The sequence below is a fragment of the Herpailurus yagouaroundi genome, unplaced genomic scaffold (genome assembly GCF_014898765.1).
Source record: "Herpailurus yagouaroundi ecotype Mexico unplaced genomic scaffold, PumYag 159, whole genome shotgun sequence".
Classification (NCBI taxonomy): Eukaryota; Metazoa; Chordata; class Mammalia; order Carnivora; family Felidae; genus Herpailurus; species Herpailurus yagouaroundi.
Window position 1 is genome coordinate 21,681,419 of NW_024412400.1, and position 26,212 is coordinate 21,707,630.

Sequence of the window (26,212 nt, forward strand, 5' to 3'; positions counted from 1 at the left end):
TAAGCTCATAGTACCAGCCAAGAAAACTGTGGTAAAAGGGAAAATGGTTTTATTAAATACATTCTTGTTGGCAGGGCAGGGTAAGGGGAGTAACGCACTTCGGTAAGCACAAAATGTAAGAGAAGGAGGGCCCAAAAAGTTACTATCAAGATAAATAATGTGATTATATAATACTTTTAAAAATCCAAAATCGACGTAAAAACTTCCGTAATGAACAAAGTATCCTATTTTAAGTAAACCACAACAAATCCAAACTTGCACTTGTGTGACTCACCTCACTTGTCTGATTACTCACTAGTAAAGAAAACACCCCAAAGGCTTACAAAAGAACAGCAAAACTCAAAGTGAGATGGCAACCTATAGGAGGAGAAAATCTTTGCAAAGCACACACCTGACAAGGGGCTAATATGTAAAATATATAAGGAACTCTCTAACTCAGGAGCAAAAACAAAACCAAGAAATCCAATTAGGAAGTGGGCAAATGACATGAATATTTTTCCAAACAAGATATTTAAATGGCCAATAGGGATATAAAAAGCTGTTCATCATGAGTAATCATCAGGGAAATGCAAATCAAAACCACAATGAGATATCACCTTACACCTGTTACAATGGTTATCATCAAAAAGACAAGATAACGAGTGTTGGTGAGGATGTGGAATAGAAAGGAATCCTGTGCACTGTGGTTGTGAATGTAAATTGGTGCAGCCACTCTGAATAGTATGGAGTTCCTCAAAATTAATATACAGCCATGATCTGATCCAGCAACTCCACTTCCGGCTATATAGGAAAAGGAAGTGAAATCACCGTTTCCCTATGTTCATTGCAACACATACAAAAGCCAGGGAAGCAACCTAATTGTCCATCAATGGATGAACAGATAAAGAAAATGTGATATACACACTGGATTATATAGCCATTGAAGAGGAAATCTTGCCATCTGCAACAACACGGATGAAACTTGAGGTCATTATGTTATATGAAACAAGTCAGAAATATAGACACTGTACGATCTCACTCACATGAAGTTTGAAAATCTGAACTCCTAGAAACAGATTGGTAGTTGCCATAGGTGGGGGTAGGGGGTAGAAAAATGGCAAAGGTGGTCAAAAAGGTATAAACTTCCAGTTATAAGATAAGTAAGTCCTGGGGATACAATGTAAAGCATGGTGCCTATAGTTAACAATACTATTTTGTATATTTGAATGTTGCTGACACAGATCTTTATGGTTCTCATCACAAGAAAAACTATGTGAGGTGATGAACTAAATTTCTTGTAATTTTCAATATATACGTGTATCAAATATTTGTTAGACACCTTAAGCTTATATAATATTATATGTAAATTATCTCAATAAAACTGGGGGAAAAGGTTTACAGGGGGGAAATTCTGATTACCTTGTCATTGTATCTTACTTTATGAAGCCAGGTACCTTGAGTTGTACTCAAGCTTTTACAGGAAAGATCCCAGAATTTATACAAAGTGGGAGTGTGGCCGGACTTCTCCAGTCCCACTGGGAATGCAAATGTGGTCACATGAATAAAATTCTAATTCCAGCAGCCTGTTCCCCAAACTAGGTAGTGCAGAACTTCAGCCTCTTGCAAGCACCCTCCAGTATAGTTTATGTGTAGTCAAGAGCTGCAACCTGCTTGGGGGTTGTCTTGTAGATACTCAAAGTTAGGGCTGGAGAGTTAGACTGTATCCACATTCGCATACAATATTCTATTTCACATGCGGTGATCACTGGTCTCTCACATTTCAGAAACAGACTTAGAGTTAGCATAGGGGCTAGGCAGGGGCAGCTTTCTTGACCTTGCTAGGTGTTTTAAAACAAGTCATTAAAAACAAATCAAAGTAGCTTGAATAGCATGTATGTTCATTCTAGAAAATATCATGTTATATATCACATGATAGCTATATTCTAGCTGCTCAAACCTTAGCGACAAGTTCTATGCTGAGTCAATCTTGGTATTTCTTCATCTGGTATGAAGAATAAGGCTTTTGGAGAGGGACTTGGGTTGGGGGCTGTCAAGTATGAATGGGATTCGTTTTCTCATTTAGTGTCCTTTATGCTGACATGAACTATTAGGGTTAATGGAGGAGTTAACTTACCCCAGAGTGTTATTAAAAGGAGCCATCAGTGAGATTAACAGTGAGACTAGTGAGGCACTTTGTAAACGAACACCAGTACTCAGAATGCCGGGTATAGAATCAAAGCTATTCTTTCAAATAATTCAGTCCTTGCACCTCACTTACATGCATAATTAACTGAATTATTTGTGTCACTCTTAAAGGGGCATCCTGGGGTGAAGACATGCTGTTTTTTTTAACCACAACATCCTTGAAATTTGAAGAGGTCTCTACTTATCATGGTGAAACGGCCTTGAAATTCTCTAACATTATTGAGCATCTTATTGGTACAGGTCTGGTAAGGAGAACCTTCACACCAAGGCGATGTTCCATGTTCAGTCTCAGAGCCTCTCCTCCCATCCAGTGCCCTTGTAGTTTTCTTGCCTTTGGTGGAAGCCACCATCTACACGAAGGGGTTTGTTTTTTCCGTTAATGTACGGGCATCCTCAAGTATCTCCTCCTCTCATTTATGCACTCAACCAACAAATGAATTCAACAAATGCCTGTTACTTGCCACACACTCTTCAAAAAATTTACAGCAGCCAGGGTGCCTGGGTGGCTCAGTCGGTTGAGCTTCCAACTCTTGGTTTCCGCTCAGGTCACGATCTCACCATCTGTGGGATCGAGCCCTGCATCACGTCAGGCTCTGCACTAACAGCATAGTGCCTGCTTGGGATTCTCTCTGCCCTGCTCTAGCTTTCCAAACAAATAAACTAAAAACAACAACAAAAAGTTTACAGCAGCCAACCAAGCCAAGGTGGTCTGCTCTCATGAACTGTGCATCTTTACAAATAAGCCATACTTCATTCCCCTCCACTTTTTGGATCTCTCCTTCACAGCATCTTAGACACACACACACACACACACACACACACAACCATCCTCGTTTCTCTTTCACTCCATAGCCTACTACACTCTGGCTTTAATTTCACATACTTTTTGTTTCAATCCAGTAGGTACTAAGGTCTTTGCATATGGTTTTTCCTTTTGCCCTCCCATGGCCTCTCTACAGCACTCTGTAATGGTAGCCATTGCATCATCTTGGAACCTCTGCTTGATTTCTGTGGTACTTCTGGTTTCCTCTAGCCACTGGTTACTTATTGATATTGCTTCTGGTCTTCTTCCTCAGTGCCCCCATTTCATGCGTTATGTACTCAGATTCGTTGGCATCCACTTCTGCTCCAATGTTATTCACTTTCCCGAGTGACTTCATCCAGTTATTCAACTCTAACTATACGCTGAAAGGTCCCAAATGTTAGACTCTTGTTTCTTTTGAATTTTGAACTCAACTTTTCCAACTGCCCTCCTTGGCATATTTATTTGGATCCTACACACATCTTAATTGTGTTTTGTTTGGGGCAGGTTACAGCTTTCCTACCTCTCCTCCTCTGCCATCATTTCCATTTGGAATGGCACTATCAACTACAAGCCAGAAATACGGGTGCCATCCTGCACATCTCCTTCTGGGTCTTCCCCAGGTCACTAAGCCTTGTTCTTTCTTATTATGTCTGGACTATCTTTCCCTCTGAATCCACTGCCTGTGCCTCATTTCAGGCCATGTTCATTTCCCATCCAGATTCCTAAGAGAAACTATTTAGTCCCTTTGTCTTTTATTTTGCTCTACTCCTTCTCTACACTGTTTTTAGAGTGATACTTTATGAAGGCTACTCTGGTGCTCTTCTCATTCTAAACATTTCAAAAATTCCTCCTACCACTTATAGGACAGACAATGCCCTTCCTCTAGGACCTTCTATTTGTACAGCACTGAATCTTACCTCTTCTCCTTCCTTGAGCTCATCAGGTCACACTTCCCTAATGTGCTGGACTATCTCTTAGGATTTTGGGCCTTTGCATTTACTGTTCTCTGCCTAGAATATTCATCCCACACCCTTATTAGCTTTCCTGGTCTCTTCTCACATTTCCTTCCAGACTTGACTCCAGCTTATCCGTCAGAAGCCTTCCTAGATAGATCCTTATCTCCCCAGTGCCTCTCAAATTCCTACAGGTTTTGATTCAGGTCTTCAAGGCACCACTTTAATGATTATCACACATTCCCTTTTCTGTTTTCTCCAACAGACTGAGATTCTGGAGTCATGGTCTGTATGTTATTTGTGCTGGTGTGTATATGGATCGAGAGCACTTCACCTAGCGTTCCAATTTTAAGATCTCAGTATATGCTCTTTGAATTAATCTTCATGATTCGTAGCCTTTAGCATTTGGTATAGTTTACAGAGTTCCATGCTCTACTCTGCTCAGTGCTAATCATTCTCTCCTACATGCTGTGTACTTTTTACAGACTTCAGTTACTACAGAGAACCCTGTACTCACTTCAGTTCTTGGCTCCTTCTATTAGACATTGTGCTCAGCAGGTGAGCAGTCTACTTATCTTGCTTTTCCAAATACCTAGTACGATACTTGCCACATGAGAGGAAATCAGGACATAGTCACTGAATCTAATGGAGCTAAATACCTAAAACATTTACAAGCCAGCTTGCCAAATACAAAACCAGGCATATAGATTTTAATTGTACCAGCATTCTTCCCCTGAAAACCAAAATTTAACTTTAAAAACATAGATTCCAGGGGCACATAGGTGGTTCAGTCAGTTAATCATCTGACTCTTGATTTTGGCTCTGGTCATGACTTCATGGTCATGAGATCGAGCCCTGTGTTCAGCTCTGTGCTGTACGTGGAGCCTGCTTGGGATTTTCCCCCTCCCTCCTTCTCTGCCCCTCTCCCCCTCACACGTGCATACTCTAAGTAAGAAAATTAAAAACAAAATTTTGTTAATATTTTTTAGAGAGAGACAGAACATGAGCAGGGAAGGGGCAGAGAGGGATACACAGAATCTGAAGCAGGCTCCAGGCTCTGAGCTGTGAACACAGAGCCCAACATGGAGTTCCAACCCATGAACCAGGAGATCGTGACCTGACCTGAAGGCAGACACCCAACCGATTGAGCCACCCAGGTGCCCCAAAATAAAAAAGTTTTAAGTAAAAAAAATGAGGGGCACCTGGGTGGCTCAGTCGGTTAAGCATCTGACTTCGGTTCAGGTCATGATCTCACGGTCCGTGAGTTCGAGCCCCGCATCGGGCTCTGTGCTGACAGCTCAGAACCTGGAGCCTGTTTCAGATTCTGTGTCTCCCTCTTTCTCTGACCCTCCCCTGTTCATGCTGTCTCAAAAATAAACATTAAAAAAAATTTTTAATGAGAAAAATGAAAAAAAAGGACAATAGTGTATATAGTTGGAATTTGGGGCTCTCTTCATAGTTTCAGGTTTGCTTCAATTGGTCACATGTCCAATTATGGGCAGAACCATAACCTCCAATCAGCTTGGCCCTGGCCTATTTAGTATTTTTTTGTAGCACAGACTGACAGATATGTAAAAGGAAGTAGACAATTATTGTGATGAGACCTTTTTAGGCAGAAGGGCTATTACATGCAAAATGCCCAGAAAGGTAGAGTCCAATTTCTTTGAGCTTGAATTATACGGATAATTATCAAATAATTTGCTTGTATGTATCGCCTATGAGAAAAGCATGGATACAAACCATACTCTAATTATATATAATTAAGTATATGTGTGGATGACACAAATACACATGCATATTATAATGACAAACGTTGTAGGATGTGAAGATGGTTAAAAGATAATTTTCATAATCCGGAAAGGTCATATAAGTACGAATGAGCCCATGACAAATATTTTGTTTAAATCACTAAAGAAACCAAAAAGATGTTACAACTGGTCCACAGGAGAGCTCAAAGGATAAGCCTATATAGGCAATCAAAAATTAGTGAATATAACAATTGTATTAGTCTGGACACAGTCATTTGCATTTTTATGAACAAGTAACATTTGCATCATTGTCAATTTTCTACAATTTACAGGGTAACCTAGTCATTTTGGCCAATTTAAAAGACAAGATCTTTGCTCCATTTTGTTAAATAAAGAAGCAGTATCTCCCCACCCTCTGCATACCAAAAATATAGCGTTATCTGTTCATTCCCCTATTATTCTCAAGCTGCTAACAGTTTTGTTCTTGCTCTCAACAGCATCTCAGCAATCCTACGAAAACTTCCCCTTACCTAACATCCAATAGAAATTCCCCACCTACTGACTTCTACCTGAATTTTTCACATAGGGAATTCCCCAAGACCACAACAAAAACTAGGAAGAGGAAAAAACACACCTAGGTTTATCAACAAGAGAACATACAACAATGTCAAAACTCACTGGGTAGTTCACCTTGGGAGAAGGAGTGAGAGAAGTCAGGAGTTTCAGGAAAAGTGGGTTTGAAAATTTGTACTCTGGAGAGACCACAGAATGTGTCCCCAAGTCTACATAATTGGTTAAAGCAAATCCCACTTCATTGGCCAAAAGTCAGTTTTCAAATGAGATCCATTAAGGGTCCGTGGTACTGAAGTCAAACTTTATGATTCTTGAACATCTTTTGCTGTTCAAAAAAGTTTAGTGAAATAACAGTATTCGGCTTCACTACCTCCTAGACAAGTGTTATAAGCAGAAAATTTTCGTTTTCACAATGTCACCTCTTAGACCAGGAGTCTGAAATCTATGGCTAGCAACCAAATTTCCAACCCTTTTTAGCATGACCTGTGAGCAAACAATGGTTTTTAGGTTTCTCTAGATCATTAAAAATTCAAACAAAACACAAAAGGTATACCGCAGAGACAATACATGGCTTACAAAGCCTAAAATATTTACCACCTGGCCTTTTCACAAGTTTGCTGACCCCAGCCTTGGACCACAACATTTGACGAGGTTTTCGCTGTAGAGAACCCTGGGAAATACGAAATGGACTGCAGGTTACAATGAGGTATTCACACAACAGCCTTTCCTGAATTATAACGATGAAAGAGGGAAGTAGCAGAAAAGCACCGATTTCACAGAAGGGGTATCATCAATGGGAAGCGGAGTTCGCTGGCCAACATCACAACTGGCAGAGCCACCAAGGAGCAGGAAAAAGAGGCGGAAAAGGAAGTTAATGGAAGGAAGATGCCCCATCATGAAAGCAATGTCTCAATGTCACACCTCTCGAAGAGTTAACCACAGCATGGACTCATTGGTGAACACAAGAAAGAAATCAGTGAGAATAAAAGCCAAATTACTCTCATAAGAAATGCTAAACTGTATTAAGTTTGCTCTTAGTCTCAGGGCACCTGGGTGGCTCCGTCAGTTAAGTGGCTGACTTCGGCTCAGGTCATGATCTCACAGCTCATGGGTTTGAGCCCCACATAGAGCTCTGTGCTGATGGCTCAGGGCCTGCAGCCTCTTTCGGATTCTGTGTCTCCCTCTCTCTCTGCTCCTCCTCAGCTCTGGCTCTGGCTCGCTCACACTCTAAAGATGAATAAGCATGAAAAATAAAAATAAAAAAGCCTTAAAATTTGCTCTCGGTCTTTATTTTACATTCAAGCGTAGACAGGACAAGTTTGGCTGCCCATACAGAATCTAGGTTTGAGAGAGGGGCAACCGGTAGATCTTTTAAAGCCAAGTGCTACAAGTCACCTTGCCCCATACCAAAAAAGCTAGGTCTTTGAGTGCTGCTGTTCGGGTGGCTACACTTGAACTCTGCTGAGACAACCATTCCTCAGGCTGGCTGCAGTCTAGCAGCAGTGTAACTAGAGGATCCTTGGGGTCATTGCCTCCAATCAGGTCTGCACACTATTGGCATACAAAGTACCCAAGTCAGGATCCTCTCAGACCCACACATCCACCCACCCTTCCAGTTCTGTAAGTCCTCCTCCTCTCCAACTTCTTCAGAAACTGCTCTCATCATGGTCCCATCCACTTGTCACTCAACCAGTGCAACACCCTCACAGCAGGCTCTTCCCTCTTACAGGTTTCTTCCCCATGCTTTTATCCCTGGGATCATCTGCACCATTACAATCAGTTTCACCATTGTTACAGAATCTGCTATCGTCCTTCAGCCAATACACATCTCTGAGAACAACAAGGGAGATAAGCACAAATCATTTCCTTCTCCCCCCCTTGATGGAGAGGAGATTTCTGGTGGGTAATCTAGCAACATGGGTCAAAATTTAAAACAAGAGAGTGTTTTAGTCTCTGGGATACTACAGCAAGAAGAAAAAAAAAAAAAAAAAACTCCATAGACTGAACACCTTACACGTTTGTTTCTCACAGTTCTGAAAGCTAGGAAGTCCAAGATCAAAGTAATGGCAGATTCACTGTGTGGTGATAGCCCTCTTCCCAGTTCATAGACGGTGTCCTCACATGGCCAAAGGGGCAAGAGATTTCTGGGGTTTCTTTCTAAAGGGACTAGTCTCATTCACAAGGGCTCCACCCTTATAACCTGATCACCTCCCAAAAGGCCCTACTTCTTAAAAATCACACTGGAGTTAGGATTTCAACATATGAATGGGGGAACATATGCAGTCCCCGGAAGTATACACTTTGATCTAGCAAGTTGGAGGAATGTATCCATCCAGATATCATCAGGGGCTCAGTCGAGTATCCAACTCTTAATTTCAGCTCAGGTCATGATCTCACAGTTTGTGGGATTGAGCCCCACATCGGCTTCTGTGCTGACAGCACGGAACCTGCTTGAGATGCTGTCTCTCCCTCTCTCCCGCCCCTCCTGCCATGTGCACTCTTTCTCAAAAGATAAACTGTAAGAAAAAGATTATCAGAGCCATGCCCCAAAATACGAATAGGATAGGTGTTGTGATGTGTATACCAGTGAAATCAAGAGAATCTTTTCAATAGGGAATTTGGTTAAACAAATTATGGTACATCTATAAAAGACCACACTGAGGGAATTAAAATAGCAAGATGGATAGTTGTGTGGGGACACGGAAAGGTAGCTATAATGCACAGCTTATATGGAAAAGCAGGTTCTAAGCATATTCGTGCAAATTCAACTTTATATAATCAAGGTTTTCATTTTTTATTTTTTATACTTTGATAGGATTGGAGTTTCTTACATTTATTACTTATATTTTTTTTAATGTTTATTTTTTGGGGGGGAGGGAGGGACAGAGAGAGGAAGGGAGACAGAATCCGAAGCAGGCTCCAGGCTCTGAACTATCAGCACAGAGCCCAATGCAGGGCTCAAACTCACAAACCGCAAGATCATGACCTGAGCTGAAGTTGGACACTTAACTGACTGAGCCACCCACAGGCGCCTTTTTATTACTTTTATAATAAATGGATGAAAATACTCTGTACCCTTATTTGCAGTCATCTGCAACCCAATAAGAACCAATCTTGGCAGCTTTTCTCCTACTGTCCTATTCCTTTCACTCTTATCTGGCGTGGAGTTGCCAAAACCCCCACCTCAGCCCTGTCCCTGTCTTCTGCTCATCTTTCTAGACCCATCTCCAATTCCTCCTTGACATCTCCTGTCACTCTATCTCGAACCATCCATGCCTTTTAACTGGTACTTCGAAGTTTGTCCTAGGGTTTCTTCACGTGAGGTCCAGATCCCCTAGGAATGGGTTTCCTTAAGCTTGAATCCTGGGAAACAGGAAGGAAATTTTAGTAAATACATAAGGTGTCTTCCTTTACAGAGTTCATAGCCTTTGACAGATGGACTAAAAGGAACAAACACGTTTGTCTATATACCTCCCATTTGCCAATGTAACATTCGGCTTTCTATTTCCTCCATTATTTTCTTCCAACTTGAAATTTCACATTACTTATTTGCACTGATCTGGGATTCTTCTCCTTAAATAGGTTTTAAAACTTTAAGGGCCACGGTAAATATGTATTTAATCCCTGATTAAAATTTGCATAGTTCAAAACACAAAGAATTCAGAAAGTGTTTGATGAGTAGCTGTACCCACAAGCATATGTGTGGACAATCCTGCAAATTAACAAAACCCAAACCATGTGAGGAAAAAAAAAATCCCTGGGGGAAAGAACCAAAATAGAAACCTTGTCCTCAGTTCTGAGAGAGCAGTTCAAGGTCTTGCTGCACTTTGGTAATCAAGTGTTTCACCAACAGGGCAAAGGAAGAATTTACCAGGATAGAATCTGACAAATAAACCTTCCCACATCATGGTACATATTTAGTGTAACTAAAATTTTCTGGGGCTAATATTCCAAAAGCTATCACAAACCAGTCAGTGCAGGTACGAATGGAAAGAAAACTTGTGTCATTGAAGATTTTACATTTTTAATTTTTTTTTAATGTTTCATTTTTGAGTGAGAGAGAGAGAGACAGGGCATGAACAGGGGAAGAGCAGAGAGAGGGAGACCCAGAATCCAAAGCACGCTCCAGGCTCTGAGCTGTCAGCACAGAGCCCGACGCAGGGCTCAAACTCACAAACCATGAGATCATAACCGGAGTTCGAAGGTGGATGCCCAACCGACCAAGCCATCCAGGTGCCCCTTACACAGTTTTTTATTAGAACAGAACATTTTCCTTCAAAAATTAACACTGTTAAGAAACACCTATTGGAAAGCAGAGATGCACTTATATAATTTCACTAACAATGAGTAACTTCGTCGATCTTGAGTAACAGAATTTTGTAGTCCCTATTAAATGTTCTCAATTTGGAGACATGGAGTAGGCCACAATGTCCCTGGATTTCATTACTCATTTCTAATAGGGGAGAGGCTGAAATAGATCCATACTCATGTGCCAGGAAACAGACCCATTCTTCTCCAACTCCATTGTTAGGAAACTGAAGGGGAAGCCCAAAATTATCAGTTAAAAACAGGCACATGTTCCAACAACATGGAGGAAACTAGAGGGTATTACGCTAAGTGAAATTAGAGAATGACAAATATATGACTTCACTCATATGTGGAATTTAAGACCTAAAACAGATGAACCTAAGGGAAGGGAAGCAAAAATAATGTTATAACAGGGAGGGGGACAAACCATAAAAGACTCTTAAAATACACACTGAGGGTTGATGAAGGGGTTGTGGGAGTGGGGGGGGATGGGCTAACTGGGCAAGGAGCATGAAGGAAGATGTGTTGGGATGAGCACTGGGTGTTAGATGTAGGGGATGAATCACTAGAATCTACTCCTGAAATTATTATACTATATGCTAACTTGGATGTAAATTTGAAAATTTAAAAATTTTACAAAGTTATAGAAAAAGAAGATACAACTTTCAACCACCCCCCCCACCAAAAAAAAAAGAATAGGCACATGTTGTTGAAGCAGAAAATATACTGAAGATTTAAGGGGAACAAGTTGTTTTAGTATCAATATAGCCTGAAAGAAAAAAGGAGACCCTTTATCGAATTTCTCTATTGAATAAAACAATCTTGTTCCAAGAACCACCTTGACATAAATGTTTAATTATAAAAAGGTGCCAAGTGGAATAGCCTTACCTTGCTGGGGCTAGACAAAGAGCTAGCTAACCTGTTCTGAATAAGAAGTTAGCAAAAATTTAGAGTTGAAGAATGGGGACTGGAGGGACCAAGAGTGATTAAGTTATGAAACAAGCCACATGATGGCAGGAGAGGAGCCCACTTGGATTAACCAGTGAGATGATGCTGGCGTCAGGGGCAACAAAGTTGGCCATCAGAAGATGACCGAGTTTACTTTTAACATGCACCTGGCTGTGAGGTCAGGCCGTGACCACTCCAAGACTTTTACCGAGGTTGGCTATTCCTCCACATACCTTGCAGGGGTTGCATCATGGGTAAAGGATGGAAACAAACCGTTCCACCCGCAAGGGCCAGTGAGCAGAGAATAACTGAAGAGGACTTCAGCAAGACTGAAGTGGAAATAGGAAATCGGGTGTTCAAGAGGACGTAAGTCTTTAGGAATTTCCAGACATCTCAAGAAAGGCATTAGAATTCCCACAGGATAAGTAAGGAGGCTCCTTAGCTAATTCTTAGGAACAAGGTTGCTCAGCTGAGCCGAATTCTTGGTTCAATGGACATGGGAAGATCAGGACAATTCAAACCTTAGGACTTCAAATGATTTGTTTTATGCTCTGCCCTCAGGGTCCAGGATGCATGTACGCACCCCCCTCTGACACCGGAGAGGTTTTGAGAAATAGTAGACCGGGTGTTATGAAATGCTCCATTTAAGTCGAACATTCTACATCTCTGGCAAAACACGCTACAGCTGTTAAGACAAAAAAAATGCTATCTCCCTTTATAAAGTAGTTGCAGGTGAAAGTAGGGTATGCTAACTATAAAGAAATCGGTTTTGTGTAAGAATGCGTCTACCATGGTACCAAAGAAGAGACTGGAATTTGTTCTACTAGAGAAAAGCCATAGCATAATTAGTTGCATTTTTAGTGCACAGGGTAGGATATGAAGTTTAACTCAAAATTCCCCACCAAGAAACGTTGCCTCAACGGTATCCCCACGATACGGGGTTGTAACTTGGAAACCAGCTTCTTAGATCCAATTCCAGTGGCACTTCGGAAATTATCAATAATTCAGTATCTTTAAACCATTCATCAGCATTAGTGTCAGGTTGTAAATCTGTCCAGGCAGACATATCAATCACACATAGCAATGATGACAGCAGCCGCAAATCAGAGGAAGCCAAATTACCTGCCAAGGCCTCCCACACTTAGAAAAACATTTAACAAAGACAGCTGATTAACTCATTCTCACATAGTCATTTACCCAGCTTTGCAGAGTTCATTCAAAGTAATTTCCACTACTTTAATAAGCAACCTATATAACTTGCTAATGAGAAGGTGTCAGAATATATCTTTACAGAGTCATTATGTGAAATGTCACAGGTATGGGGTGATAGACTCTCCAAAATATACCTGGTTTTATATAAAGTTTGAGATAAAACTGTCTAGTGAAAAAAGTCTTCTGGAAATTTGTCATGGTTCCATCACAGTCCGGTTGGGATTATCTAGAGGTGAGAAATCATGTTTATTGTATCAAGTGAAACAGATCTAAATGCTAGTTATGTTATTAAACTTCTTTAATGGAGACTATTTTTAAAAAGTTGTTTTAATGAAATACTAAGAAAATAGACTTGTTTCATTGTTCCCATCTTTGGGTATCCTTGTGGGATTGTGCATGCCTGTATTGACTTGTTCACCTTTTAATTACTGTCATCCTATGTTTAAAATAAACCAATTATAAAATTACCAGATCATTTACAGAAAGTTGGCAAAGCTAAGAACTAAAGGCAGATGTTTAGGAGAGAATGACTTTTAAAATGGTCAATAAAAAATAAAAATAAATAAAATGGTAAATAAAAGAAACAAAGACAAGCAAGTCTGTTCCATTTTAGCATAGGAAGCACAGAGCCCTTCTTGGACAGTGTTAAAGTAGTAGATTCTAACTAAGACAAAGGCAACAGACATCACTGTAATATAAGATTCACCTGTCAGTAATTGACTCCACTCAGGCTCCAACTCATAAAAGTGCTAAGGATTTTAGCTTATGGTTGACTATCTGGAATATAGAGTATGCACTCATTAAAGATTTATTGGTCGGCCAGATACACAGGCAAACGACCTCCAAAAATTTAACTGTCTCTACCTTTTTACCTCTTGTATGTAGATGAGGCTTCAGTTTTACTAGGAAGACAGGAAATTCTGCTTAACCAAATCCTGCTAGTGACAAATGTCTCAACTCCCAGATTTTTGTCCAGTGTTGAAATTATTCTCTGCTGGTTCTATTAAACCACACAATTGTCATCGTGTCATCTTTGGGAGCACACTGTAATATTGCAGTACCCACACATGAAGGCAAATTACCCAAATTGGAACTCGAAAGACGTTTGCTAAAGAATTGCAGGTGTCTTTAAAATAATCAGGTTAGTCCCAAATGCAAGAAGAAAGAAAACAAATAACCCAGCAATCAGTACACCATCAGCATCATTAACTCTAATCTCCAGAGCCTACTCTTTTTAGATCGGAGAGGAAAATAAGAAAAATCTCAAAGCTATACTATTATGACAGTCAATTACTTTTTGATAGAACAGTTTCATGCTTCCATCTGTAATTAAAGTCAGCAGTCTTATAAATTAAATTCCCACAAAAGGGAAATTGGATGGGATCAGAGGGAGCACCTTGTTGTTTCTAGGATAAAAGCTGGGAAATAAATTCTGTATAAGACAAACTATCTCTAAACAGTCCAACTGATTGACCTACTTAATGGGCATATTGTGATTAGGACATACATATAACATAAGCGTCTTAGAAACTATTTTACTGGTAGACTGCATAATGGTTACCCATCATTAATTCAATGTTGGCTCCAGATAATATCTCCGTACTGGAAAATTTTAAATGTTATAGCAATCTGTAAAGGAGCATTAAACTGCCAAAAATCACAAAGTAACATCACCTACTGTGGTAAATTTGTTTTAAATCTTAGCCCTTCTTTCATCGGCTTAGCCATGTAATTTGCTTTGGCCAATGGAATGTTAGCAATCATGATGTAAGCAGAGGATTCAAACTGCTATCTTAGGTCATGTTGCTCTTTTGGGTCTGTCATCACCCAGAGACGAAGATTCCCAGGCTGATTTGCTGGTCCCAGGGGGAAAATGAAGCATGATGCTGTGCCAACCCAAGTGGTGTGCAGCCCAAGATCAGCTATAGACCCACCTGACTACAGGTGTTTGAAAGTGAGCTCAAGTGAGAACAGCACAATCACCCCTGAGCACAGCTTAAATCAGCTAAACATCAGCTGTTGATCTGTAGATACAAAGAAATAGAAGCTTATAGTTCTATTAGGATATGGTATTTTTGTGGCAGGAGCAATATGATACAGCTACCTAATAAAGACTAGATTCCTTCATACAGAATCCTCTGTATGGTCCCCTACAGTTTGCCTTTACCTCAATTTAGTCATTAACTCAGTCATTAAAGTTCTTACTACATGTCGGTTCTATTCTGGCACTGGGGATATAGTGATTAACAGACGTTCACACTATTAATGGAGCTTACATTCTAGAAGACAGAAAGCAATAAACATAACAGGACAGTGATAACCAATGAAGAACCAAGATAAAAGTAGACAGAATAGTGGTGGTAAAAGGGTGATCACTGAATACTCCTTTAATAAGAGGATATTGGAGGGGTGCCTGGATGGCTTCGTTCATTAAGAGTCCTAGTCTTAATTTTGACTCAGGTCATGATCTCATGGTTTGTGAGATGGAGCCCCAAGAGGGCTGGTGGCATGCTGTTAGCGCATGGTTAGCATCAAGCCTGCTTGGAATTCTCTCTCCATCTCTGCCCCTTCCCTGCTCGTGCTCACTCTCTCAAAATAAACATTTAACAAAATAAGGACCTTCAGTCCGTACACAGTCAAAGGAACAAAATGCAAAAACCCTGGGTAGAACATACTAATGTATTTCAGCAAGAGCACAGAAGCTGGTATTTTGAAACACACTAAGAATCAAGGCAAAAAAAAAAAATTACAAAGGAAGACAATAAGGAAAAACATGACTACTAAACAAATTTACAAAATAACAAGTCAATTACTAATCAATAACTATTGATGCAGATGAAACTACATGAAACTCACCAAGAGATAGCATAGCTGAATGGATTAAAAAAAACCCAATTCCAACTAGATGCTGTCTATAAGAGATCCATTTTTTGTTTAATGGCACACATTGGCTGAAATTGAAGGTATAGAAAAAAATATTCCAATTTACAAAATAACAAGTCGATTACTAATCAATAACAATCAATGCAAATGAAACTACACTAAACTCACCAAGAGACAGAATAGCTGAATGGATTAAAAAAAAAAAAAAACCCAATTCCAACTAGATGCTGTCTATAAGAGATCCATTTTTTACTTAATGGCACACATTGGCTGAAATTGAAGGTATAGAAAAAAATATTCCATGCAAATAGCAAAAAAAAAAAAGAGTAAGAACCAAAAAGAAAGTATGAATGGCTATACTTTTATCAGAAAAAAAGTCAAAACCATCACAAGAAACAAATAAGGTCATTACATCATAAGAAAATGATCAGTTCAACAGGCAGATATGACAAATACAGATACACTCAAAATTAGAGCCCCTTTAGATCTGAAGGGAGAGACAGCAATACAATAGTAGCAGGCTTCAATACCCCCAAATACAATAATGGACAGAGTGTCTGGACAGAAGATCAATAATGTAAAAGCAGACTTAAAACTAGACCATAGACAAAGACACTTAATAGACACATAATGAACAGCCCATTCAAGAGCAGAACACACATTCTTCAAGTGCAAATGGTACATTTTCCAGGTTAGATCACGTGCTAGGTCACAAAACAAGTCAACGTATTTAAAAGATTAAAGTCATTTCAAATATCTTTTGGAACCACAACAGAGTAAACCTTCAAATGAAAAAAAGGGTAAGAAATTTACAAATACATGGAAATTAAACAACACATCTTGAACCACCTTTGGGTCAAAGAAAATCGAAAGAAAAATTAGAATGTATCTCAAGACCAATGAATGAAAACAAAACACAACTTTTCCAAACATGTGGCAGAAAGCCAAAGTGGTACTAAAAGGGAAGTTAATCGTGATAAATACCTACACTAACTAGTATTGCACCTCAAGGAACTAGAAAAACAAGCTAAGTCCAAAGTTAGCAGAAAGGAAAGATTTAAGCAAAAATAAACCCGAGAATATAAAAATTGACCAATGAGCTGGTTTTTTGAAAAACAAAATTGATGACGATTTAGCTAGATCAAGGGAAAAAAAAAGACTAAATCAGAAATGAAAGAGGAAACATTACAAATGATGCCACAGAAATAAAGATAATAAGGGACTATTAGAAGTAATTAAACATCAACAAATTGGAAAACCTCCAAGAAATGGGTAAATTCCTAGCAACATAGGAGCCTGAATCAAAGAGAAAGAGGCCTGATGAGATCAACAAATGAAATTTAATCAGCAATCAAAATCCTTCCAACAACAAAAACTTGATTCACAAGTGAATCTTACCCAAAACTTAAAAAAAATAATCCTCCTCAAGCCCTTCCAAAATATACTTAAGGGGGAAAAAAAAGGAACGAACTCTGAGGCCAGCATCACCCTGATACCAAAACCCAAAGAAGACACAAGACTCATATGCTAACATCCTTAATGAATATGGATGCCGAACTCTTCCACAAATTATCAGCAAACCAAGCTCAGGAGCACATAAAACAATCATGAATCAAACAGCATGAAAGCACGATTTATTTCTGGGATGCAAGGATACTTCAACATATACAAATCAATGAAGGTGATGTATCACATTAATCAAATGAATAAAAATCACATGATCATCTCAATGGATACAGAAAAAGCATTTGCCAAAACAACACCTGTTTATGACACAAAGTCTCAAGTTAGATAAAGCAATTTACCTCCACACAATAAAGATGACGTAGGAAATCCTACAGTTAGTATCATACTCAATGGCGAAAAATCTGAAAGCTTTTCCTCTAAGATCTGAAACAAGTCAAGGACATCCAGAATCACTTCAATTTAGAAGCCCTATCCAGTGCATCTAGGCAAAAAGTTTTGTTTTTCTTTCTTATTTGCATTTTATCTGTTTATAGAGGACATAATATTATAGAGACCCCCTAAAGACATCACAAGAAAAAAAATATTAGAATTCGGCAAAGTGGCAGAATACAAAAAAAAAAAAAATGTACAAGAATCCGCTGCTTTTCTATACACTAACAGTGAATTACCCAAAAAGGTAATTAGCAAAGCAATGCACTCACAATGGCATCAAAAAGAATAAATTGCTGGGGCACCTGGGTGGCTCAGTTGGTTAAGTGTCCAACTTCAGCTCAGGTCATCACTCACAGCTCATGGGTTCAAGTCCGCATTGGTTTCTATGCAGACAGTTCAGAGCCTAGAGCCTGCTTCCGGATTCTGTTTCTCCCTCTCTCTGCCCCTCCCCTGGTCCCACTCTGTCTCTCTCTCTCAAAAATAAATAAGCATTAAAAAAATGATTAGGAATAAACTTATCCAAGGATATGAAAGACACGTACACTGAAAAATATAAAACACTGATAGGATAAAGCAGACACAAATAAGGGGAAAACATTCATGAATATAGATTGGCAAAGTATTGTTAAATATAGCCATTCTACCTCAAGTGATCTACTGGTTCAATGTGATCTCTATAAAAATCACAATAGCAGGTTTTACAGAAATAGAAAAAACAGTCCTAAAATTCACATAGAACCTCAAAAGATCCTGAGTAGCCAGAGCAATCTTGAGCAAGAACAAAGCTGGAGGCATCACACTTCCTGATTTTAAAATATATTACAAAGCCACAGTAATCAAAACAGTATGGTACTGGCATAAAGACAGACATACACATTAATGGAACGGAAAGTCCAGAAATAAACCCCACATATAGGCTAATATTTGCCAACGGTACCAAGAATTCACAGTGGGGGGAAAAAGACAGTCTCCACAAAAAGTGGTATTAGGAAAACTGCACAACCACACACAAACAAGGAACATTGAACCCCTATCTCTCCACACAAAAAAAGAAACCCCAACTCCAAATGGATATAATGGCAATGGCTAATAGTAAAATATAAAAATTACATGAAAATATAATAAAAATATGTATTTATAGATGAATATAAAATTATTAAAAATACAGTCTGTTAATTTTTTAATGTTTATTTCATTTTTGAGAGACAGACCACACGAGCAGGGGAGGGGCTGAGAGAAACAGACACAGAATCAGAGGCAGGCTCAAGGTTCTGAGCTGTCAGTACAGAGCCTGACGCAGGGCTTGAACCCATGAACCATGAGACGGGGACTGAGCCAAAGTCGGACACCTAACCAACTGAGCCACCCAGGCGCCCCTATAAACCTAGTCTGTAAGCAGACTAAATATGTTACAAGAAAAAATAGAGTAGAAAGGCTTTTTGGACATTGGCTTTGGCAGTAATTTCTTGGCTAGGACACCAAGATCAAAAATAGACAAGTGGGATTATGACAAACTAGAGAGCTTCTCCACCCTCTACACACACACACACACACACACACACAAGCAAACAAACAAGTCCTACCACAATCAACAAAACAAAGGCAATCTACAGAATGGGAGAAAATATTTGCAAATCACATCTATAAAAGGGTTAATGTCTAAAACAAAGAATTCATACAATAGCAAAAAAAAAATAGGTAAAGGAATTGAATACGCATTTCTCCAATATACAAATGGCCAATAAATATGTGAAAAGGTGCTCAATATCACTAATCAGGGAAATGCAAATCAAAACCACAATGAGTGATTACCTCATACTTTTCAGGATGACCATCAGAAAAAACAAGAAAAGGTAAGTTTTAGCAAGGATATGTAGGAAAGAACTCTTGTACACTGTTAGAGGAAATGTAAATTGATGCAGTCATTTTGTAAAACAGTATAGAATTTCAACACAGGAAAGATAGATACCCTATTATCCAGCAATCCCACTTCTGGGAATATATATCCAAAGGAATTGAAATCAAAATCTCAACGAGAAAGCTGCACCCCCATGGTTGTCTTAGCATTATTCACAGCAGCAAAGACAAGGAAGTAATCTAAAGGTCTATTAATGAATGAATAAGGTGTGGGAAATCTACACAATATTGCTCAGCCCTTAAAAAGGAAATCTTAACATTTGTGACAACATAGATGAACACGTAGGACATTACACCAAGTGAAGCAAGCCGTAAATGGACAGACACAGGATACTGTTCATGATGAAGGTACAATGGTCAAACTCCTAGAAGCAGAGACTAGGATAGTGGTTGCCAGGGCCTGGGGCAAAGGGAATCAGAAGTAGAGGTCAAAGAGTGCAAAGTTTCATTTATAAAAGATGTGAAATTCCCAAAGATCTATTGTACAGCATGATGACTATAGTCAATACTGTATTATAGACTTAAAACCTTGCTAAGAGGATAGACCCTAAGTGTTCTATAAAAAGGACAGAGTGGGAAGAAACTTCCAAAGGTAAAGAACACATTTATGGCTATGGCTTAGACTGTGGTTATTTCACAGATGCATATTTATCTTCAAGCTCATCAACAGATGCATATTTGTCTTCAAGCTCATGTATAGATGTATCATAGACAGTTTCTTTCAGTCAAGGAAAAAAAGGAAACAACAAAGGACAATGATGGGAGAATATGGTGTCAAAGGATAGCGGGAAGCTAGACCATGTAGGCCTTGAGATCTGCTATGAATCCTATGTATTGTCTATCATCCAGTCTGTATCTATCTATTACAATGTGATCTGTGCTATAATACTGGTGTCTGGCCATAGTTTTCCTACTAAATTTTGAGATTCTTGATAGTAAGGAATATGTACTTACATCTTGAATTCCAAGAAACGCCAGACACATTTTAAGCTGTCAATAAAGGAAGAGGTGCACAAACACAGGGGCATTAAGCAACACAACAATATTATTCCTTGTATTTTTTAATATAATTATTGCCTTGCTAACACGGTTCTTGGGACCCAAGGGTATATGGTGTGTGACGCAGGGTAGCAAGCAGCAAAGGATTAGGACCTTTTAAATGCTATTGCTAGCCTGAGGCCCTCGTTAGAAAATTCATCACCTGGGATGTGTGTGGATAATTCAGACACTCCTATTTCCACCTCTTTCTACATTTTCCTTACTCTTGGAATCTGGAAGCTTTTGCCTTAGTAGCAATAATGACAAGCACGGATGACAGTTTTTCTCGGACTCTAGGCCTAAATATAAAAAATAAGCTCAGTGTTGGGGTTTATCTGCGCGGTAGCTACCTAAATTTCCCGTCAGCTAGTCCAGTTCTCATTGATGCTGAAAAACAACTATGCTGAAAATCCATGCAGGGATTTGAGCCGGATGAGAGAAAATTCCACAAAATAGATTGTGTGGCCCAGGAGAAATCAATATGGCTTTATTTACTTTACAGGAGGCAACACTCAAGCACATCAGTTACATGATGTGTGAAGAGGTTTTCTTACTGAGTTTTATGAACTTGCCTTTAGAAAGAAGGCATACAAATTAACTAGATAGCCAAAAGTTGTGGCTACCCAAAGAAGCCAAAAATGCCCTGGTGCATCAAATAAAATGGACATAAATTAGTTTGTTGCATAGCTAGAGGAGAAACAAAATAGAGATGAAAGAATAATTTAGAATCCCACCCTGTGATCTCACAATTATCTCCAGCCATTCTTTAAGAACAATTCCTCCTCGAACAGTCTGACTTGACTATCCCAGGACTCCATACAAAAAGTACAAACGTATTTCTTCTGACTTCATTTTGTTTCCCTACAGAAATTGCTCTAAAATTTGAATGCCCTTCAAGGTCTATTTTGGATGGTAACATAGTACTGGGGAAAAAAAAATAGTATTTGCCATGAATTTTGAAAAGAATGATCAGGCTTTCGATAACAGATATTTGAGCACACACACTCTTCTACTCTAGCCCAAGCCTGATTCAAAATTCAGGCTGTGAGGGCAGATAAGAGTGAGTGTGTGAGTGTGTGTGTGGGGTTTTTTTTTTTTTTTTGTCATCTCTCAACTTTGAAATGAGGTGATTTCATGCTTTTAAATCACAGGGAAAGCTTTGTAAGCAATTCCCGCACAGTAGCCTCTGCCAGATCTCAGAGACTGAATTCTTCCCTGGCTGGAAAATGTCTCTGGAACAATAGTGGGAGTTGATTTTTCTCCTCAGTCAATTCTTCCTTTTAACAATTAGGATGCAGTGAGCTGCATTTGATCAGGTTGAAATGGTGGGACAAAATCCACATGGACTAGATCTCATCAGGTTTCCCAAGAAGTAGTTTTTGCTGTGCCCTTCAATTTCGCTTGTAGGGTCACAGACGTTTTCTAAGTCATGTCGATTTATTTCGTGTCTAAGTGGATTGTTTTCCCTGCTGAGGTGTACTAGCCTCAGAAAATGAAAAGACTGTCGCTGAGTATTTTGATTATTTTTGTGTTCATGTTTTTCTACTGCAGCTTCCCTGGAGCATAAATTATTACTGAAACGATGCACCGTATCCCCATTCTTGTGCCTCCAGACCTCTGTTCTTTTTGCCGGTCTCACAAAACAGTGTAAGGATGGAAAGTGTCACTAAGGTGTTACAGTGCCCAACTCTGTACCTTCATTTCAACTAAAGTGAGGTTTTGTCTTTTCATTTTTAATGGCTCGCTCATGTAGGTTTCCAAAGCCTATCATCTGTCCCTCTTTAAAGCACTTAACGTATTTTGCGCGGTTCCTTCTTCCCATTCCACTTGTACTTTCTTCCTCCCGACCCCCAGAATATTCATTCTTTCAGGGAACACCCTGCACCTTTCTCAAAATATAGCTCAATACCCAGCAAACAATCCCTATGAGTGGACTGTTAAAGACAAATAAGGAATAAATGAATAAGTAACGATATTGTCCATCTTTCCTCACGTTGTGCAACCAATGCTAGTTCATCAGCGATTTTTGTTTGCCAGCAGCAGCTGTCCTTGCTGACTGAAGAAAAACACCCTTCTTTTTGATCTCTTGCCCCCCCAGATTTCCAGCTGAAGTTAACATTCCTGGGCTAATTGGAGCTTATTCCTAACCTGATCCTAATGATTGAAGTCAGTTGTTCAACCTTGAGCATGTATCAGAATACCTACAGGGCTTAAAGAAAAAACAAAGTGGTGGGGCCCCATCCCCAGTTTCTCATCTAGCAGGTCTGAGGTGGGGCCCGACAATCTATTTTTCTAGTAAGCTCACAGGTAATGCTCATGCGGCTGGTCCAGGAACTACACTTCGGGAACCACTGGATTAGCCCATCACCTACAGAACTTGCATCAAATTTTCTCTTAATTATTATGAATAAAGTCAGAAAAGGGGAGTAGGGCCAATAAACATTTTTAGTCTTCTGGTTGCAAAGTCTGCAGTCCTCCTTGACTACAAATTTCAACTGAGGGAAGATAAGCACCAACTAGGGTCCATCTTGCCAAGTCCCAAACGCAAGAGATCATCAAGACACAGGCAAAAGTAGAGAGCTCTGTGTCTGGGTAGCTAAGGTGGCTTACAGTTTCTAAACAAGCAGCACCCCCCCCCCAACCCTTGCTGCTTGTTAGAGCACTTATTTTTAGAGTCTGTAATTCATTGAGTTTAATGTGACTTCTACAGAGGTCCAAGGAGTGTCGTGTTTGCCCCCAAACTTTTTACTTGGTTGAAATTTACTTTTGCTGAGTTATTAATACTGAAAAACCATTCAAATGATTTTAAAGATAAGGCACTTCGGAAGCCTAATACACTGACATCCAATTATCAATAGATTCACATACAAATGTTTAAAAGTAAATGTAGAAGACAAAATATTCACTGACTAGCACATCCTGGGATATTAAGTGATATCTAGCTAATACTTCCTAATACAGATTTTATAAATTCATGATAAAATAGCTATTAAGGGACAATAAACCAACCTTGAAAAAATTAAAACTAAGATTTACTGTCAAGCAATATCCCAAAGCTGAGTTTTCACTAAAAGGCTGACACCTGTGCATTGGAGGCTGAAATTAGTGATAACCAGATAGAAAGTTAATGAAATAAAAGGAGACTTCATTCAACTCCAAGTGTATCAATTAATGACAGCATTTGGGTGTCATCAAGGAAACACTTGACAAAACGGGCTTAAACAGGGTTTATTTTTTCTATCACCGACATCTAGAGACGGGGAATTGCCGGTATCATTAATAAAAGCAGATGGAAAATAGAAATTAATCTGAAAGCAGGTAACAGAAGTGATGAAGCAATCTGCTTTTGAATTCTTAATTTAAAAAAACTAGGGGGGCGCCTGGGTGGCGCAGTCGGTTAAGCGTCCGACTTCAGCCAGGTCACGATCTCGCGGTCCGTGAGTTCGAGCCCCTCATCGGGCTCTGGGCTGATGGCTCAGAGCCTGGAGCCTGTTTCCGATTCCGTGTCTCCCTCTCTCTCTGCCCCTCCCCTGTTCATGCTCTGTCTCTCTCTGTCCCAAAAATAAATAAACGTTGAAAAAAAATTAAAAAAAAAAAAAAAAAGTCCTGATGGTCTGATTCAGGAAACCTGAAATCCACGAACTAGGAGAGCGAGGCAGGCTCCACACCACCCCCTTCCTTCCCCGCCCCCACTTCTTCCGGTAGCTGAAGCCTTTCAAGAGTCACTGCAATAAAGTCATGGAAACAGCAATGGACATAAAGTATTTTTAATTGTTTTGTGATGTATAAATAAGGGGAAAGGTAACGAGATCTCAAATGTAGCTCAAAAGTCAACTTCCACTGTATAAGCAGTAAATCCTTCAAGTCCCAACATTTTCCCCAATTCCCTCCTGTTATTTCTCTCCCATCACCATAGCAACACTTGTCCTTTAATAAACACTAACAGACACTGTAAGACGACAGAGTAAACAACTCTGAAAACGTGGTTTTTCTCCCAAGTTAGAAGTATTTCCTCAGATGTTTCCCCATTGTGGGTGGCCTAATAGACTTGGAATGTTCCAGGCAATCAAGATTAGGAAGCCTACCACCTGGGTCTGAGCCTCCAAAGTTCTGGCATTTAGTGATATTTACTCAAAACCATGTATGTTCTCCTCATACCAGTGTTAAATTTTTTATAGCACATATGGAAAACATGACCATAACTCAGGCATTTTTCAACGAGCTAGAGGGAAGAAAACAGAACTATAAGGAAGTTTTCAGGTTTCAAATCTAACTACCCAGATTGTTCCATGCAAAAGTTACTTTCACCACCTCTTCTCCCCATCACCACAGTCCAGATTTATGTCATCAGTGTCACTACTCAACTAGTTGGGGAAGGAAAAATATTTGCATCTATGACCCAACTGATAACATAATCAAAATATAGAATGTAAAGTAGAACACATACAAGACTGCTGGAGGGGCTTATCAGCTATCCAAAGGGCACTGGCCAACTGGAAAAGTCACTGCAGAAGAGCAAATGGAAATAGGAACACAAGTCAAATGAAGGAAGTGAATTTGACCTGTCCTCTGGAAGCCAATCCTATTTCAGCAAAATTCTGGAGTTTTTTTTTTTTTGTTTGTTTGTTTTGTCTTTAATGTTTATTTTTGACAGACAGGGCATGAGTGGTCAAGGGACAGAGAGAGAGAGAGAAAGACACAGAATCTGAATTAGGCTCCAGGCTCTGAGCTGTCAGCACACAGCCCGAGGTGGGGCTCCAACTTGTAAACTGTTCCAACTCCTAAACTGTGAGATCATGGCCTGAGCTGAAGTCGGATGCTTAACCGACTGAGCCACCCAGGCGCCCCGATTATGTCTTTCAGAAATGTCTAAAAAAAGAACTAATCATACAAAACAGAGTAAATGTCCGTATGTTGCAGATATGAGAGAAGGAATATAGGCTCTCCTTGTTCTGTTCAAGCAAGGTTTAACCCTGAAATTATTTAAAATAGAAAGGGAAAAAGATTTAAAAAAGAGGGCTTCCAGTTCCACACATGACAAACTTAGAAGTTGCTGCACAGTTTTAACAACAAGTAAAATGCTGAACTGAAAAAACATCAACAACTCTCCTTTAGTCCAAAGAAAGGAGAGGACACAGGGCAAACCGCTGTCTCCGAGACTGGAGAGACACAAACAACTGCAGTCAGGACTTACCTACCGGAGCAGAGGCCGCAGAGCAGAAAGCATGTCCGAAACCGGTGCCGGGCAGGAACCCTGAGCTGCAGCCGATGAGTTGCTGGAAACGCAGTGTGGACGACGCTGAGAGCTAAAACCTCCAAGGGGACCTAGGCATAGAAGGGCCCTCACAAGAATCTGGGATTTACCTCCAGAAACTCGGCTAGACGCCCCAACCATTAAACAGGAGAGCTTCCTCAGCTACTGGCAGGGGGAATGGGATAGAGCCATTTTTATAAACGCTAGAGCCTATTGTTCTTAACAAGGACCGCCCTCACCGGAAACTAGTTAACCAGGGCCTCACCTGCTGGGGTATCATCAGGGGCTAATTGACCCCCGGAAAGGAGCCAGCCTCCTCTGGCTATTTGATACATCTAAGGGGGAAGGAAAAACAAAAACAAAAAAACCCCTGTGAAACATTTTTGAAATTCACAGTCCAGAGGGGACAATCCCACTAAAGACTGAAACCTAATCATCAGATTAAGGAACACTTCCCTTCCCCCCCTACACCTCACCACTACTTTCCTAA